This window comes from Coenobita brevimanus, chromosome 6 (assembly GCF_032717465.1).
Source record: "Coenobita brevimanus isolate Jiangsu-jjx chromosome 6, ASM3271746v2, whole genome shotgun sequence".
Taxonomy (NCBI): Eukaryota; Metazoa; Arthropoda; class Malacostraca; order Decapoda; family Coenobitidae; genus Coenobita; species Coenobita brevimanus.
The window spans coordinates 28266103-28286048 of NC_136959.1; the positions used below are offsets into that span (position 1 = coordinate 28266103).

At 41.3% G+C, this 19946-nt stretch overlaps 1 long non-coding RNA gene across 1 annotated transcript; it reads left to right on the top strand.

The window, feature by feature from the left end:
- The first annotated feature begins 6210 nt into the window (after positions 1-6210).
- Positions 6211-16817, top strand: LOC145401879 (uncharacterized). The gene is made up of 3 exons (XR_013897703.1): positions 6211-6240; positions 16137-16242; positions 16354-16817. It is a non-coding gene; the product is annotated as an uncharacterized LOC145401879 (long non-coding RNA).
- Positions 16818-19946: the final 3129 nt, after the last annotated feature.

Genomic DNA, 19946 nt, shown 5'->3' on the forward strand with positions numbered 1-19946 from the left:
AGTTGAGAGCATTTAGTATGGGTGAAAATATTTTTAGTAGAGCGAAGAACAGACTTAGCATGATTCCGGGCAGAAACGTAAAGATGATGTGATTCAAGGGTGGGTTGGCTCCGGTACCTTTTGTAGGCCCTCTCCTTGTTGCGGACAGCATTAGAGCAAGCGTGATTAAACCAAGGCTTTCTTGCGTTAGTCAAAGGATATGAGAGAGGAATGTATGCTTCCATTCCCGTGAGAATAACCTCCGTAATGCGCAAGGCACACTCAGATGGCTCCCGGCCACGGAAGCAATAATCATTCCAGGGAAAATCAAAGAAGTACTGCCTGAGGGCCTCCCAGTCCGCTGCTCCAAAATGCCACAGACGACATTTCCCTGGAGGGTCCACAGGCCGTACCGGAGTGATAGGACAGGTTAAGGTAATAAGGTTGTGATCGGAGGAGCCCAACAGAGAGAAAAGATTAACAGAGTAAGTAGAAAGATTAGTTGTGAGGAAGAGGTCAAGTATGTTGGAGCTCTCTCCAAGGCGGTCAGGGATACGGGTAGGGTGCTGTACAAGTTGCTCTAGGTCATTAAGGATAGAAAAGATGTAGGCTTGTTCACAAGGTGGATCCGTGAAAGGAGAGGAGAGCCAAAGGTGGTGGTGAACATTGAAATCTCCTAGAATAGAGATTTCAGAGAAAGGAGAAATGGATAGAATGTGTCCCATCGTAGAAGTAAGTCAGTCGAAGAAGTTTTGATAGTCAGTAGAATTAAGGGATAAGTAAACAGCACAGATATATTTAGTCAGAGAATGACAGGAAAGCCGAAGCCAGAGTTTAGAGAATTCAGAAGAATCGAGTTCAGGAACACGAGAGCAAGATATGTCCCTGATGTGTTCTCTGCATGTGCTGTCACTAGGGCTAAGTCTAAAGTTACTGGTGATTTAGAGGATAATGATGATGATGATGTTATCCTAGCTGACACTTTTCTCGCTAATTTGGACGACTCGCCACATGAGGCAATACCCCGTAGTGTTGATAATTTGTCTCGTCAAGAGTTGGTTGAGTTGCAGGTTGCTGACCCTGAGTTGAAAGGTCTAGCTAACTCTGCTTGCAGTGAGGAAGAGTCAGCCGGTGCTTCTACTTGTTATTATATAAAGTCAGGAGTACTTATGAGAAAGTGGAGACCCCAAACAGCATCAGCCGACTGTGAATGGGAGGTTGTACATCAAGTTGTCATCCCTCGTGTTTGTAGGCAGGATATCATTAGAGTGGCTCATGATTCCAGTTTGGCAGGACACCTTGGAGTGAGAAAGACTGTGGCACGCATTTTGAAACACTTCTACTGGCCAGGTATCTTCAGAGATGTTTCCTGGTATTGTAAGTCTTGTCACACCTGTTAAGTTGTGGGGAAGTGTAATCAGACCGAAAAGGTTGCACCTCAGGTTTCCATTCCTCCTTTTGAGGCGCCATTCACCCGTGTGTTGGTGGATATTGTGGGCCCTCTTTCTAAGACTTCTTCAGGATTTTCTTATGTGTTGACCCTGATTGATATGGCTACTCGTTATCCTGAAGCCATTCCACTTAGAAATACCTCAGCAAAGAACGTGGTTAAGGAAATGCTAGGGTTCTTCACCAACTTTGGTCTACCCAAGGAGGTACAGTCAGACGGGGAAGTAATTTCATGTCAAATGTTTTCAAGCAGTCTCTGAAAAAGTTGGGCATCACCCAGATCACGTCTTCAGCTTACCATCCCCAGACCCAAGGAGTGTTGGAGATATATCATCAAACACTCAAATCGATGCTCAAGAAATGCTGTTTGGAACATCAGAAAGACTGGGATAAAGGTCTTCCATTCGTCGTATTTGCTGCAAGAGAATCTCCAAATGAACCACTGGGCTTCTCACCCTTTGAACTACTGTTTGGCCATGAAGTAAGAGGACCCCATAAGCTACTCAAGGAATGTTGGCTGTCGGAGGAAGATGACGTCAACCTGCTGGAGTATGTGATGACGTTCAAAGAACGGCTGTCCACTGCTTTACAGCTGGTGAGAGAGAATTTAGGACCTGCTCAGAAGATGAAGACTTGGTATGATAAGAAGTCCAGGTTACGCCCCTTTCAGCCAGGAGATCAGGTTTTGATTCTGCTACCAGTGCATGGGCAACCTCTTCAAGCCAAGTTTAGTGGTCCTTATTTCGTGGAGAAGAAACTCAGTGATGTCGACTATGTCATCGCCACACCAGATCGTAGAAAGAACAAGCAACTTTGTCACATCAACATGCTAAAGTTATATCACAGGTGGGACGAAAATAACCCAGTCTGCACTGTAGCTGTTCCACCCGAGTCTGCAAGGGAAGTTCTCCCATGTAGCATGAGCCTGAATGATAGTTTGGGGAAGAATCCTGATATCATGAATGATCTCCAGAATAAGCTTTCTCATCTAGCTCCCAAGGAAAGGCAGGAGTTTTCGGCATTACTGCAGGAGTACCCGCAAGTGTTCCGTGCCACTCCAGGAAGAACCACTGTGTTGATGCATGATGTCGATGTTGGAGACACAAAGCCAATTAAACTGCCTCCTTACCGTGTGAACCCAGTGAGTGTTCCTCTCATCCAGAAGGAGCTTGGCTACCTGTTGGACCACAGGATGATTGAGCCCTGTCAGAGCGAGTGGAGTTCTCCTGTCACTCTAGTCCCTAAGCCAGGTGGGTCACAGCGGCTTTGCATTGACTACAGACGTGTTAATCAGATAACCAAAACAGACACTTGCCCTCTCCCTCGCGTGGAAGATTGCATAGATAAGATCGGAAAGGCTAGGTACATAAGTAAGTTTGATTCGTTAAAGGGATACTGGCAAGTACCTATGACTGAACGTGCTAGGGAGATCTCATGTTTTGAAACACTAGGAAAGACTTTTGCATGATCTGTAATGCCATATGGTATGAAGAATGCACCAGCCACTTTTCAGAAGCTCATGAATGTTGTAACAGAGGGTTTGGCAGGGTGTGTTGTTTATATTGATGATGTATTAATCTTCAGTGACAACTGGAAAGATCACCTATGCCATGTCAGTAAATTTCTTGAGCATTTGGTTCAGGCTAATCTTGTAGCTAATTTATCAAAGTGTGAGTTTGGTCAAGCTGAAGTTCAGTACCTTGGATACGTAATTGGTGATGGACATGTTGCACCAGCAGGCGCTAAGGTTCAGGTTATAAGTGATCTTCCCAGACCTAAAAGTAGGAAAGAGCTACAAAGATTTTTGGGAATGGTAGGTTATTACAGGAGATTTGTTCTTAACTTTTCAATTCTTGTATCACCACTTACAGACCTACTGAAAAAGGGAGTTAAATTTGTCTGGACCAATGACTGTGAATCCTCTTTCAGTAAACTTAAAGCTATCCTATTAAGTCAGCCAGTGCTCGCTACTCCAAATTTTGCTAAGCCTTTTAAGATGGCTGTTGATGCAAGTGATACAGGAGCTGGGGCTGTTTTGCTGCAAGAGGATGATCAGGGTATTGAACACCCTGTATCTTATTACAGTAAGAAGTTCACTCCACCTCAAAAGAACTACTCAACTATTGAGAAAGAGCTTTTGGCCTTGATTTTGGGTTTACAGCATTTTTCATTTTGTGTTCTGGTTTTGACCCATAGTCATTTATACCGATCATAACCCACTGAAATTCCTTAGTAAGTTTAAAGATAAAAATCAGAGACTGACAAGATGGAGTCTACTTCTTCGGGAGTATTCATTAGACATACAACATGTCAAGGGGAAAGAAAATGTTATTGCAGATTGCTTATCTAGACTTTAGACAGATTGTTTTAGAGTAATAAGAAATTTCCTTTGTTAATTTCTTTTTTTTTTTTTTGTGGGGAGGTGTTACATAGCCTATGATTTCATCATCCTTTGTATAATTCTAACGTACAGTATGCTGCATGTTTGATCACGATTCACCTCGTGGCTTCCATAGTGACCAAGCTTCCGTGTTCTACCTCACTCCCCCCTTCTCCCCCTTACAGTAGAGTAAGTCGTTCTTTCTGTTGTTCAAAGCAGGATTGTCAACTCTTTGTCCCCTATGGCTTCATTTGCACGTCCTTCTTACAAGTTGTATCAAGCTCTGCCGGCCCCTATATAATGAGCTCAGTCTCTGCATTAATTGCCACTTAGATCTACTCCTCATTTTGTTCACATCTCTGTCTTCCCCTGTACAGTTGTTATTATTTTTGTGAGTGCTCAGGAAGTCTCCAACCATCTAGCTGCTGTGTAATTTGAGTATAAGTGTTACTACATTTTTTCTTGTACTGTATAGCATAAGGTGTAATTCGTAGGCCTGGTGAGGTTTTTGTGATTAATGTAAAGTTTTACTGTCAGCCAGTAGTAATAATATTTTGTATCTGTAATAATATATGTTGCATTAATTGAGCATTATCCGGTTTTCTCATTTTATCAAGGCTGACTTAGATAAATTTACTCTTGCTAATTTCGTGTTAATAGAGGCTGTTGCAGTTAACCATATATTTAACCTGTTTTTTGCCATTACATTATCCTTATGAGTCCTGAATGTTTAGTTGTTAGTTTGAGCATTAAACTTTAACTTTTAATTTTACCTAACTCTTTTGTTTTGAACCTGGAACTTTGCGAGACAGTAGTGATTTTAGTCTCGGTTCCGTAACAGTCTAAAGAAGTGAGGTTTAAGGTTTAACATTTTAACAGCTTCTTCATTGTCTTATATGTTGTTGATCCTGATTCCCTTTGTCGTAAGCAAGAAAAATTGCTTATATATAGCCACTCGGACACAGGAAGATGGTTATCAAGTAGGTCACATTCATCTCTGACAAAGAGGCCATCCTGGTCATTTCGGGTGTGGCCAACATGGGATTGAATCAAGATGGTAGAAATTAGTAAACTGAGCGTGTGTGCCTGATGGAGACGAGGAGAGGGAGAGGAGACACGGTAAGAGGGGAGATGGGAGGGGTTGTGATAATTTCTTTAGTCTACTTCCCGTATAAGTTGGATTAACTAACATTTGGAACCCAGGATGACAATTATAATGATTGGATATCAAGGTTACAACAGTATGAGGACTAAAATACTTCCGTGATAGTTTACCAAACCCAGCAACTGCTTCAGTGTTCCACAGCAGTCTTTTATATCGTTTGGTTGATTATGGCTAGACATCAGGAGGCTAGACTGGTCAAACCTTCTCACGTGTCATCGTCCTCCCTCCGCCCAGCATTTTATTTATTTATATTTCTGCAGGAGCAATTTGCCATCATTCATCACCCGTTTGGGAGGACGGGATTGGTTAAAAGTAGGTTATACTTATAGAATCAAGGTTGTTTTGTCAGGGAAACACATTGAGCTTATTTCAAAGCAAATCCTATGGTTATTTTGGAAACACTGGGGCGAGAGTCTTCCTGGCTAGATCCTCTCGTGCCAAATTACTCCTGACAAAAAGAAAAATACCGGACAGGCATTAACAATAGGGTTGTTAGTGATTCGTATCTTTTTGTATTTTTTATAATAACAATAAACCACCATCACTTCCGTAACTCATTCAACTCATAAACTAGTATACTTGCTGAATAACCTGATATATAAATAAATGACAGGGAATCATTCAGACGGCGAAAAGTCCTAACGGCAAGTGACGGCGAACCAAAAACAACGGCCACCCCTTCCGGGATTATGGCGTCTGACTATTGACAAACAAATGCTCCATTCCGCTCAGGACACTGCATATCACCATTGTTCATTCAGTGCTGTTTGAATTCCATCATTTTTTTAAAATACGTGGTACTATATCTAAAATACTTTTCGTAGCTAGTAGTACCTCATTATAAGAAAAAAATAATAATCATAATATAGGCTGGAACAGCAACATGACGACTATCATGCTTCTACACTGTTCTTTAGTTACTATTGCTCCTAGCACCATTGATTTCTTGGGAGACATTGGTTAAAAAAATAAAAATGGTCGCCATCTTTCTGCACCAACGTTCTGCTCCACTTAAACCATTTTACGCAAAAAACTTTTTTGAATCGGCTTAGTAGGCATAAGTTACGTATTCGGAGGTACCAGAAATGCTCTGAGTAGTATAAAACAGTACAGTTTCTCAGATAATAACCACACCTTACTGATTCGAGTGGAAAGATGGCGGCATTTAGCATCAGCGACGGGCCATCAGCTGACTGACCTACAACACAGGCGTTGGAGAGGCAGCTGGGCTGTGCTGCAATTTTTCAAGGATAGGCATCATTAGTAGGTCAGAGTCATCATTGTTTGATAAGCTTAGTCGAAATGAACGGTAACATATACATTCAGATCTAGATTCGTTGTAAAGCTATTCGTTGCCCATCAGTTAGGCATCACTTTGCCAAGAGACATGGGTTGAATTTATCGTGTTTAATTTGCTTACGTTGGTTTCATATTCAGTAATCACCTTTGCGTCATCCGTTTATTCGAGCTATCACTGGGTGATTTTTTTTCACCAATGGCTTTACCCAAGTTAACCAGAATGTTGTCATGTAGCCAGTAGATACTATTGCAGGACCCTGCAGTAAAATGTACGATTCCAGCAGCAGAAAGACCATACCAATTCAATTCGTATTTACCCAGTGTGTTTTCTGTATTTTCTGTGAATTTCCAGGGTGGTAATTATCATTTGCCTATAGAATTCCCTACCCTGGTTATTATGATCATGTTCTGGTGTATTGGAAGTGACATACACAAATGTCTATCTATCTATCTATTGCCAGATAAAATTCGTATTTACCCAGTGTGTTTTCTGTATTTTCTGTGAATTTCCAGGGTGGTAAATATCATTTGCCTATAGAAGTCCCTACCCTGGTTATTATGATCATGTTCTGGTGTATTGGAAGTGACATACACAAATGTCTATCTATCTATCTATTGCCAGAGGCCTCAATCCCGTTCAGGGTGGCCACAAACAAATCGCCTCCACGTCGCCCTGTCCCCCGCCATTTCACTGCCCCGCTCCCAACTCATACCCCCCTCTCTCATATACCTCTCCACCCCATCCCTCCATCTCATCCTCAGCCTCCCCCTTCCTTTTCCCCCCTTCACCTCACTCACATACACTCTCTTCATCAGTCTTTCATCCTCCATCCTCTCCACAAGGCCAAACCACCTCAGTGTATTCCTCCTAACGCTTCCTATCACATCCACATCCACACCACAACACTCCTTTATATCCTCATTTGTCAGCCTGTCTCTCCATGTGACTCCACAGGCTTGTCTTAAATAACTCATTTCCACTGCTCTCACTCTTGACTTGTGTCCTTCCAGCAACGTCCAAGCTTCACTAGCATACGTTAGAGTTGGTATCACAATACTGTCATGTAGTAACTTTTTCACTTCCATGCTCACTTCCCTGCTTCTTATCACTGCATTCAAGGAACCAGCAACCTTTCTTCCCTGCTGTACCCTTTCAAGCACTTCACCCTCCAAACCTCCATCCTTACTCATCACACTACCCAAGTACTTAAACGTACTCACATTTTCCAATTCCTCACCATCCAACCTCGCTGTACATTCACTGACTTCACCTCTCTCAAAGACCATCACTTTATTTTTCCCTAGGTTCAACTTTAGATTCCATTTCTTACTCTCCCAAACTCATCCACCAAGCCTTCCAGCTCTCCTTCGTCTTCACTCAACAACACAGTATCATCTGCAAACAACAGTACAGGGAGTTTCCAAACACAACCCTCTCTCACCAGGGCCACTCCAACATCCACTACCCTACCTTGTACCTCTTTTATTACCCCATCCCTGTACAGATTGAACAACCATGGAGACATGACACATCCCTGTTTCAACCCAACCTTCAAAGAGAAAAATTCACTCAGTTCACCATCCACACACACTGCAGCCTTAGCACCATCATACATACTCTTCACAGTCTACTCCATATATTCTTAATACTTTCCACAACCCTTGTCTATCCACCCTGTCATATGCTTTCTCCAAATCCATGAAAGCCGCATACATCTTCTTTCCCTTCTCTAGAAACTTTTCCACTAAAGATCTAAGAATGAATATCTGATCTGCACAACGTCTTCCCTTCCTAAAGCCTCCCTGTTCTTCAACTAATTCCTCTGTTCTTTCTCTAACTCTGCCAATAAGTATCCTACCATACACTTTTCCTATTGTACTAAGAAGACAAATGCCCCTATGATTGACACACATTTCTTTTTCCCCTTTTCCTTTGTACAAGTGAATAATTATACCTGACTTCCAATCCTCCGGGACTTTACCTTCCTCCCAGGCAAATCTGCACATTTTCCACATCCATTCTACTACTATCTCTCCCCCATACTTCAGCATTTCACCACACACTCCTTTTTCCCCTTTTCCTTTGTACAAGTAAATAATTATACCTGACTACCAATCCTACGGGACTCTACCTTTCTCCCAGGCCAATCTGCAAATTTTCCACAGCCATTCTATAGTGCTCGTCAGAATTATTGAGCGCCCTGCGTCCCTCCTAAGAAACAAACCTTTCAACATTGAAAAAACATATAAATAATGCATTTTATTTACCTTTAGTGCTTCGTAGGGTAGCCTTTACGTTTCTTCACTGACCTGAGACGTCTTGGAAGTGAAAGGGCGAGGCTCCTGAGGTGCTGGAGGGGTATTTTGTCCCAGGAGTCACAAATGGCAGTTTCCAGCTTAGGCAGAGAGCTAACGCCCTTCCCTTGGAGACTCTTCTTTACGAGGTACCAGAGGTTTTCAGTCGGGTTGAGGTCTGGGCTATTTCCCGGCCAGTCTGTCATGAATGATACCTCACAGTCACGAAGCCAATTGGTGACCGATTTGGCCTTGTGAGCAGGTGCACCGTCCTGCTGAAACACTCGTGCACCTGTTAGCTCGAATGAGTCTGGTAAATGATCACACAGAAGCTCCAGGTAAACATCCTGATTCACTCTAACATTCTTGGGAAGCACAACAAGCTTCCCCAAACCTTGACCCGAGAAACAAGCCCACACCATGAGTGAATCAGGATGTTTAACTGTGCTTTCTACATACCGTGGGTCATGTGGGTCACTACCTTTGCGTCGATACACACGTGCTCCTCTGTTACAGGTGACACTAAACGTTGCCTCATCAGACCACAACACCAACAACCACTGCTCCTCACCCCAGTTTAAATATTTATTAGCAAAGGCAAGCCTACGAATTCTCTGGCTCTTGGTGAGAAGAGGCTTTTTCACAGGCCTATGACTTGTGTAACCAAGCTCATGCACCCTACGAGACACTGTTCTCACTGACACCTCACCAAACACTTCCGGGTTGCTCTCCTTAATTTTCCTTGGACTCACACGAGGATTAAACTCCACTGCACGTTTTAAAACATTAACAGACCTTGGGGACGTTTTCCTAGGCCCACCAGACCTCAGTTTCTTTGTGGGAACTTCACCACTGTTTTCCAACCAAAACCGCGCACACCAATGACGCACTGTCAATCGTGCCACACCAACCAATTCACTAATTTCCTTTGTCTGGTGGCCTGCCTCATTTAGAGCAATGATCTGGGATATAATTTCACTCGATAGTTCACAGGTAGGTGCCATAACAAAGTGGTGAACCCCAAAACACTGCGGAACACTCGGTAAAAAATGGCACAATTTGAGAGGGACACGCGGTGGAGTTCCTCTCTCTCAGGCAGCCCATGGGCTACTGAGGTGGGAACCAACCAGCGCGTCGGAAGGCCTCAGGCTACCGTGACATCATGCTCACGGCGCAAACTTGTGGCTCAATTTTTACCCCCAAGAATGGGTGATTCTTTTTTGGCCATAAGTACTGCGCGCCCGGCGGACAACGCTGAATAATTTTGACGAGTACTGCACTACTATCTCTCCCCCATACTTCAGCATTTCACCACACACTCCATCAATTCCTGGGGCTTTCCCCAATTTAACTTTCTTCATTGCTTCCACAACTTCTATCCTACTGATTTCTTCCAGTCTTCTCACCTCCCTCCTTCTCCCAGCCATTCCCCAGCCACTTATACTCGCATTACTTCCATCCTCTATGTTCAACAATTCCTTAAAGTATTCTCTCCATCTGCTCACTTTTTCTCCCTTCTCCACTAGTAATCTACCATTTTTATCTTTCACTCCCCTGCTAACTTCACTTCCACCCTGTCTTACTCTTTTCATCTCTTTCCAAAACATTTTCTTATGGTCCCTCCACTTTACACTCAAGTTCCTTCCAAATTCCTCATCTGCTCTCTTCTTACTCTCTCTTACTAATCTTTTCACCTTTCTTTTTCTTTCTACATATAACTCTCTCTTCCGCCTCTCAATTTCTTTCACGAAATTTAATTATGGAGACTTTTCATTTGTTTACTTTTTACAACTTTTATGCCTGTAAGTGATTTCCCTGTTGATTTTGTTTCTCCATTGACATTGTTTCCTTGTTATTATCCATGTCTTTTTTCTTTATTGACAATTATTTTGTGAAGTGGCTTTCGTTTTCCATTTCCAAACTGTAGGTTAGGTTGTCAAATTGTTAGGTACAGTTAGGTTAGATTTAGTTTAAACTACAGGTATTAGGTTAGGTTAGGTTAACCAGTGGGTTAGAGTATGTTACATTGTTGGGTGCTGGTGATTTGTTAAGGATTAGGTCATATATGACTCAACATTTCACAGTTCATTCACACTTAAACACCCATATACAGTACCCTCGCATCCAGTACGGTATTTTTGTCAGACAGTACTACCATACTGGACTAAATCTGTACAGGACAAACAACAGACCTTATGGGAAAAATGAATAATGTCAGACAAACCTTGAAAAAGTTCCCCCAAAATTCAGCTTAACTACATTTTGTCACAACTAAGATTTTACTGACCTTTTAGGTGAGTGGTGATGGGCTTGGGGGTGGGAAGGGGGAGGGATTTCTGAGGCTGTATGAGGTCCTACTGATCCCCTGGAGGAGGCCTTCAGGATCCTGAGGAGGTCCCTCTGCCTCAGCTTCCCTCATAAATCCCTCATGGTCACACACTGACACATCATTGTCTTCGTCATCAGGGGGAAGTCACTGCAATTTGACTGGCATACGTCATGAGGAAGGTGTACTGGACTGGCTTGGCAGTACTGGGGAAACGTTCCTCGGTGTTGGCCATCTTCCCAGGCATGGGCAGGTAATAGTACTGGATGCAGCATGTCAGTGCTAGGGTAGAACTCCTTGGATTTGGCCCACTTTGCGCAGCCGATCTGTACTAGCCCAACGAATCTCTACTAAAGTCATAAATTATTTTTTTGATGACTGTACTGGAAAAAAATAGTACTGGACACGAGGGTACTATACAAAGTCTAATATCACTAACTCTCAACTCAGTACAGCCATCTCCTTAAATCAAGACTTATCCAAGAGCAATGAATGGGGACAAAACAATTTTGTCTTATTTAATGCTAGTAAAACCAATTTATACAATTTACTAATAGACAGATTTTGCCAGATTAACATAGTACCTTCAGTACTACTAATATTCCCATCTCCGAAAGCATTGAAATTCTCGGTGTCTCACAAAACAATGCCTTTAGCTGGACCTCTCATGTTTTGCTAAAACCGCCCCAAAGAAACTTGGATTATTGTACAGAGTCCGTAACTTCTTCACTGACGAGCAGTTAGGTATAATTTATGAGTCATGTGCGCTCTCTGCTTGAATATTTCTCACCCTTGTGGAATGGATATGGAGAGGTTGCACTAAAACAACTAGACAAAATTCAGAACGAAGCTGTTGGAATTATTAATAACCTGCTATTATAAATAAACTACCTCCCATACAAGTCAGAAGGAATGTTGCCTCCCTTGCATTACAGTAAGACCTCACTATGATGGACTAATTCTGTTGGAATTATTAATAACCTGCTATTTCAAATAAACTACCTCCCCTACAAGTAAGAAGGAATGTTGCCTCCCTTGCATTACAGTAAGACCTCACTATAATGGACTAAATCTGGCCCAGGCCAGTCAAAAAAACGCAAAATTCCAATAAAAGCGACATCTGGACTTCCCCTCGGCTTTTTCCGATATACCAGACATTAATCCGGATCGCGTGAATGGTTTTTAAACTGTTTTGACTACCATTGTAGTCCTGTACTGCGTTATAACTTCATTACATTAATCAAATGGTATAATATATATGATAATACTGTACTATACGCTGATAAACATGTCTTTTATTTACCTTATTGTGGAGAACATACCTGAAGTGGTCAGGCAGTCTGGACTGCTTTTGGTTTTATCAGACTTTTTGCAATATATATATATATATATATATATATATATATACAGTATATATATATATATATATATATATATATATATATATATATATGAATATAGTCCGGTACCTCCTCGAGTCCGATAAAAACAAATTCTGGTCTATTAAAATCTACTGAGGTTTTTATTATACAGATATTTTTATGGCAAATGCTCAGAAGAAGTTGCCTCCATTGTGCCACCTCTCCATGCCTTCCTTCATGCTACACGGGCATCTGGTAGCACTCATGACTGGAATGTCACACAGCCATATTGCAGAACTTCTGCCTATCAGATTTCTTTTATTCCCCGAACTCCGTCTATCTGGAACTCGCTTTCCTGGAGTTGTTTCCCCCAAAACTTCAACCTACAGCTGTTCAAGTCCAACTGTTACAGATATTTTTTGAATGGAAGATGCCAGTAATCTGGTCTATATATCTATCTATTGCCAGATGCCTTAATCCCATAAGGGGTGGCCACAAACAAATTGCCTCCATATCGCCCTGTCCAATGCCATTTCACTGCCCTGGTTCCAGCTCACCCCCCCCCCCTCTCTCATATACTTCTCCACTCCATCCTTCCATCTCATCCTTGGCCTCTCCTCCTTCTCCTCCCCTCCGCCTCACACACATACACTCTCCTCATTAGTGTCTCACTCTTCATCCTCTCCACATTGCCAAACCACCTCAGTGTGTTTCTCCTAATGATTCCTGTCACATCCACATCCACATCCACACCACAACACTTCTTCACTTCCTCATTTGTCAGTCTGTCTCTCCATGTGACTCCACACTCTTCTCTCAAATAACTAATTTCCACTGCTCTCACTCTTGACTTGTGTCCTTCCAGCAACATCCAAGTTTCACTTCCATACATTAGAGTTGGTATCAGAATACTGTCGTGTAGTAACTTTTTCACTTCCATGCTCCCTTCCCTGTTTCTTATCACTGCTTTCAAGGAACCAGCAACCTTTCTTCCTTGATGTACACTTTCAAGTACTTCAGCTTCTAAACTTCCATCCTTACTCTTCACACTACCCAGGTACTTAAACGAACTCACATTTTCCATTTCCTCCTCATCCAACCTCACTGTACGTTCAGTAACTTCACTTCTCTCAAAGACCATAACTTTTCCCTACATTCACCTTTAGATTCCATTTCTTACGCACTTTCCCAAACTCATCCACCAAGCCTTGCAGCTCCCCTTCATCTTCACTTAACAACACAGTATTATCTGCAAACAACAGTACAGGGAGTTTCCAAACACTACCCTCTCTCACTAGAGCCACTCCAACATCCACTGCCCTACCTTGTTTCTCTTTTATAACCTCATCCATATACAGATTGAACAACCATGGAGACATGACATATTCCTGTTTCAATCCAACCTTCAAATAGAAAAATTCACTCAGTTCACTATCCACATGCACAGCAGTGTTAGCACTCTCATACATACTCTTCACAGCATTCAGCAGCTTCCCCTTCTACTCCATATATTCTTAATACTTTCCACAATCCTTGTCCTTCCAGTTTGTCGTATGCTTTCTCCAAATCTGGTGAATGGATTATTTTTTTTTCATTCATCTGTTTTTCCTTCCTCTGTTCTGTCATTTAAAAAATATATATATGAGATGGAGGGATGGGGTGGAAAGGTATATGAGAGAGGGGGGTGTAAGTTGGGAGCAGAGCAGTGAAATGGCGAGGGACAGGGCGACGTGGAGGCGATTTGTTTGTGGCCACCCCGAACAGGATTGAGGGGTCTGGCAATGAATAGATAGATAGACAGATAATGTTACCTATATGAGGCGAGATTAGAATATATTTTGCTAGGTTTGGTTATCTTTCATGTAAGTTGTGGAATTCTCCATTTATTGTGAATCATGATGGAGTACCAAAAGGTGCCTGGGATGCCAAGGCGCGAGCAAATCACCTCTACCATTACGCTGAGGAATCAAGCAAGAATTGACACAGCATATCTAAAAACCAACAGGGAAACATATTTAACATGAAATGTTCAGAATTATTTTAGTTTCTGGGGAATTTCAAATATTTACCCTTCCCAGTCTAGAGTATTTTGTACCGTTGAACATGCAGTCGGAAATTAATAAAGTCATAAGCGATTTTACAATTGTTTTCCTTGTTTCAGAACTTTGTGTCAAGGGATCTTTCACGTGCCGTGAGAGAGCTCCTATGCGTTCGTATGTTCATTACTAGTCGCTAGTAGGCATGGGCAAGCACCTGACATGTGATGGCTAACTGTTTTTTTTTCCCCCCCCCTGGCTGATTGGTGCTTTTGTTTTCATGTCCACCAATCATAGGTCAGCATAACTACTGGTCACTTAGCACCTGATTTTGAATTTCAGTATCAGGATGGTGTCTCTGTGCTCCAGCTGGGAGAGTGATTACTTCTCCGTTATTGCAAAATTTCACGGGGATTGTGCAGACATCTGAAGCTACAGTATTAAGTTTTTAAGACATCATGGTGTTCTGGCAGCTCAGGTGATTTGTAAAAACTGTTAAAATCCGTGTAGCTTCAGAGACGATAAACTTATTTGTTTTTGTACAGGCCTATTGTGAAATGTACCTGTGAAGATAGCAGATGTATATTTAAAGTTAAGGATTTTCTACTACTTATTTTTATTTATTTATTTTTTTTTTTATTTATTTTTTTTTTTTTCAGGGAATATAAATACAGTATATAATGTACAGGAAAGATGTTGTCTAAAAATTTCTGGCCTTAGGTCTAAGCCTTCCTTGAGTCCTAAACAAGTGTCTTGTTTGACCAAGAAAAGGTGGTTTGAAATTTATTTGTGATAATGTGGGAAAAAACACGTCACTATATTTTAGTCTTGGACCTTGTTGGAGGGACAGAAGTCAAGAGTGACAGCAGTGGAAATGAGTTATTTGAAAAGAGCACGTGGAGTCACATGGAGAAACAAACTGGCAAATGAGGAAGTGAAGCAGCATTGTGGTGTGGATGTGGATGTGATAGTAAGCATTAGGAGAAATACAGAGAGGGTTTGGCGATGTGGAGAGGATGGAGAGCGAGAGACTGACTAGGAGAGAGTATGCTAAAGAGGTGGAGGGAGAGAGAGGGAGGGGGAGGCCAAGGATGAGATGGAAGGATGGAGTGGAGAGGTACATGAGAGACAGAGGTGTGAGCTGGGAGCAGGGCAGTGAAATGGTGGGGGATAGGGCGACATGGAGGCCATTTGTTTGTGGCCTCCCCATACAGGGTTAAGGCGTCTGGCGAAAAATAGAGAGATAGAAATGTGTGTACTATAACTTTGACAACCTTCCACCCTCCTCCAATAGTCTGAGTTAGTGGGATTTTACCGCACCAGGTATGTTAAGCAAACACATTGTCAAAAGCACTTTATTTATTGTTGGAATGATCGGTTGTTCAGTGATATGTCATGCTATGAGACCTTCCTGTACATGGTAGCTGCATCTCAGGTGCAATGTGAAAGATGTATGGTACTCGTTTTGACATGATCTTAAATTCTTGTAAATGTGACTATGAAACTGGAATATAACACCGGCAAGGAAGCATACTTGGCTGGTGTTGAAAGCATCTGCCCTGCACTGAGTGATGCAGCACTTGGCTGTCTAGGGCTTGTCAGCATGCTCACCACAAGCGACTTAAGTGTTGTCAGATTCATTTGATGGTAAAGTGTAATGCACCATTGTTAGATTAAGGAGTATTAGCCTACTTGGAACCTCTCCTATCATGGACATTTTCACATGAGATACACATCATAATTTCTGGATGTAGAGACATTAACTTCTAGTATAACTATGATTTACTGCTGAAAATATTTGTCCACTAGCTACCTAAAGTATAATAAGAACTGGTTTGTGACCCAGGTGAGTGGTGTGAGAGCAGCTGGAGATTGGATGACTAACATGCTAGGCAGCCAGTAGTCAGTGCACCAAAGGAGCTGATGAGGACTCTACTGACCCCAGCTGTAAGGTAATGGTTGTGGCATGACTCGAATCATACAATCCTGGCTGTTTGCATAAAGTGCTGTACAGTATTATCAAGTTCACAGTGATGCTTGTCTAATGGTAGCTTTTCCTCCAGGTCCACAACTGAAATAAGATCAGTGAAGCAGACACATCAGCACTGTGATCATCATGGAGGTTTCTAATAAATGGAATTTGTATTGCTATTCCCTGCATGTCAACAAGTGGGTTGGCGGAGGGTTAGTGCCCGTCCCTGTAAACCAACTAACTCAAAGACAAATGACCACCCCGTACGGGATTATGGTGCTGGCTGTAGATAGGTAGATAGTAAATGATTCATATCATATGATACATGGTAAAAGGGGTTCATGGATTATTTAATGTACTGTAAGGCAGTGGAAAATGAAGAATTTTGCTGTCACATATTTATGTCTTATTTTTTAAATAACAGAAGAGAGGAAGGAAAAACAAATGAATAAATAAAAGATAAACCACACACCAGATTTCTGGCATGTAGAAAGTAGATAGGTTTTCAGATGAGCACATACATAATTTCAGTCTGCTTGTGGGCAGTGATAACATACCTGTGTATTGACAATTATAGTTCCATAGTAATTATTTTATGAAAATCATTGTTCAGTTTTAAGAATCTGTTATTAGTGCATAGTACTTACAGAAACATTTCCACATGACAGTTATGTTAGGCATTGGTCATAGTTGTGCCACATAGTAAGGTTAATTTTCTACTGGAGCAGAGTGGAAAGTACATAAGATTGGTAGGTATTAAAAAAGAGGGGGGGATGATGTAATGGAGATGGTAAAGGAAACAGCAGATATTAAATGAGAATCTGAGGTGAATCATGTAGTTATGGAAGTGGATAAAGAAGAACCACATGTTAAGTTAGAGAGTGAGGTTGATGAAATAATAGTTAAAGAAGAACCTAATGTTAAATTAGAGTGTGAAGCAGATGAAGAAATGTTATTTGTTGAGAATGGGATTGTCCTTGACCCAGTGACCCTCTCACCTGTAGTTGAGAGGTTCAGATGTTTAGAGTGCAATAAACTGTTTTCCTCCAAGACTCTGCTTACTCGGCACTCAGTAGTCCATACAGGCGTGAAGGAGTTTGTGTGTGAAGAATGTGGTAAACAGTTTAGGAGAAATAGTCACCTCTCCCAGCACCTACTAACTCATACAGGAGTGAAGAAGTTCAAATGTGGTGAGTGTGATAAAATGTTTGGTTCTAAAGGCAAACTAAATGAACATCTAGTAGTTCATTCAGGAATCAGGAAGTTCAAATGTAATGAGTGTGGTAAAGCATTTGGACAGAAAAGTCACCTAACTCGGCACCAAATGCAACATTCAGGAGTGAAGAACTTCAAGTGTGATGAATGTGGTAAACAGTTTAATCTTAAGCAGGTTCTCACCAGGCACTTGCAAATTCATTTAGGAGTAAAGAAGTTCAAATGTGATGAATGTGGTAAACTATTTGTTCAGAAAGATAATCTCATTCGACACCTGTTGGTTCATTCAGGAGTGAAGAATTTCCAGTGTGAAGAATGTGGTAAACTGTTTAGTGAGAAAGGCAACCTAACTCAGCACCTACTAATTCATTCTGGGGTGAAGAAGTTCAAGTGTGATGAATGTGGTAAACTGTTTACTTATAAAGGCGACCTCAATAGACATCTGCTTGTTCATTCAGGAGTGAAAAAGTTCAAGTGTGATATATGTGACAAACGGTTTACAACCAAACAGGACAAAGACAGGCATACTGCCATTCACTGAAAAGTCTAAGAGGTATTGGTGTTTTCCAAGGGATATGGTGATGTATAATAGAAACTCTGTAGAAAGCAAGAGATCTGGACCTATGCAAACAAAACTCATCTGCTAACAAATGCCCGTAGAGGCTGACAAAGATATCAAACACTAGCAGTACATACACAAAGGCTTTAAAGGCCTTAACAGTTCTGCTAAGCTGTTAGACCTCAGGAGCTCTTTTACTCTCAAAACAGGTATGCAAGTTGATACTGTGGTGATACCAACAATACAAGCAGCACCAACACATTTATCAAGAAGAGGAAATATTTAATGAAGATGGTGACCAAGAACTAATTGGATCATGCTGGTATCACAAAGTACAGTAGAATACAAAGGACAGGAACGAATAGGCCTCTCACCCTCAAGTTGAAAGTGAAAATGATATTACTGTTAGCCAATGAGAAAATGTAACTGTGTGGCAGTTGCATTATTCAGCTTGTAGTATGTAGTGCTTTGACTCACACTAGGTGCACTAACTGTATAACCTATTTTTCATCTATTTGTAGAAATTACATTTGGGGTTTGTGGTAGGTGGTGGCGACCATCATCCACTCACTTGATATAGTGCTGCCTACTTCCTTAGCTGTTATCATTCTTTTTCTGTGTCTGCCCTCCTCTCTTCCTATTTCTCCCATCTTTCCTGTCACTTCTTATTGCTTTTCTTTCCTTTACAGGTGGCTTTACATTGAGTGACAAGCCAAATGATTTCCTGTAAGCCAAGAAACCATTTACAACACTGGGTGGTAACCATATAACCAAACCATACGTGCTCCCTACGTGTCAACAAGGGTTGGTGGAGGGTTAGTGCCCCTCCCCGTAAAACAAATAACTCAGTGTCAAATGGCCACCCTTTACGGGATAATGGCGTCTGGCAATAGATAGATAGATAGATAGACATTTGGGGTGAAAATGACTCCACCATAAAGATGCATTTGTGACAGAAATGCCAGAGAGAAGACCCCCTCCCTGTCTGTAAATTAGGAAGATAATGTCAGAGCACACTGAAGTAACAGAGGGGCATGAATGTAATGGAAAAAAATATAGATAATCTTTAACGAGACATAGGACTATCTCTTAAAAAAAAAAAAAAAAAAAAAATGAAGTAATTCAATGACTTTGTAATGGTGAACAGAACTGCATTTTCAAGTTTGAAGGTGATCCGCCAATAAATAAGGAAGGTTTTTACGTAAGGGATAGGTTAGGTTAGGATAAGTTTGGTTAGGTTATCATAAAATAGGATAAGTAAGCTTGGGTTAAGTTCTGAATATTAAGGTTAGGTTTGGATAAGTAGACCCTTATAAAGGTAATGTACCTCAAAATGGCATTCTAAGATGGCACCTGGAGGCCTTCAGTCACCATAAGATGGAGTCAGCATGTCTTCAGTGCCTTTAGGGATTGTAAACAAACATTGCATTTTAAGCACTTTTCACCACTTTTTAAAGGAAAAACAAAACAAAACAAAACTTGATAACACAGTCAGAAATACTAAATCCCATGGAGAGCTAAGGTAAAGAGAAAACAAGAAAGCTGTAAAATAAGATTTGTATTGTGTCTCCCTAAGGATTATCATAAATTAATTCCTTGGATCCATATTATGACATAGGTGGGAGATGGTTTTGTAAGGATGATGGCTGGCTAGGTTAGGTTGGATTGGATTTGGTAAGATTGTTACATTAGGATGGAATGGGTGGGTTGGGTTAGGTTTCAGTGCAGCATTATGGTAAGAGTGAAGGCAGCTGCATGTGAGTGGGACTTTGACACTGTGTTGCTACACTTCTAATTGGTAATTATCGTACTGGCTCTTCAAAATAATCGTTTTTTTGCTGGAATTATAGTACACTATTAAATTCGTATTTTATAGTGTTTAATAATCTGATGTATTTTAAAATTGTCAC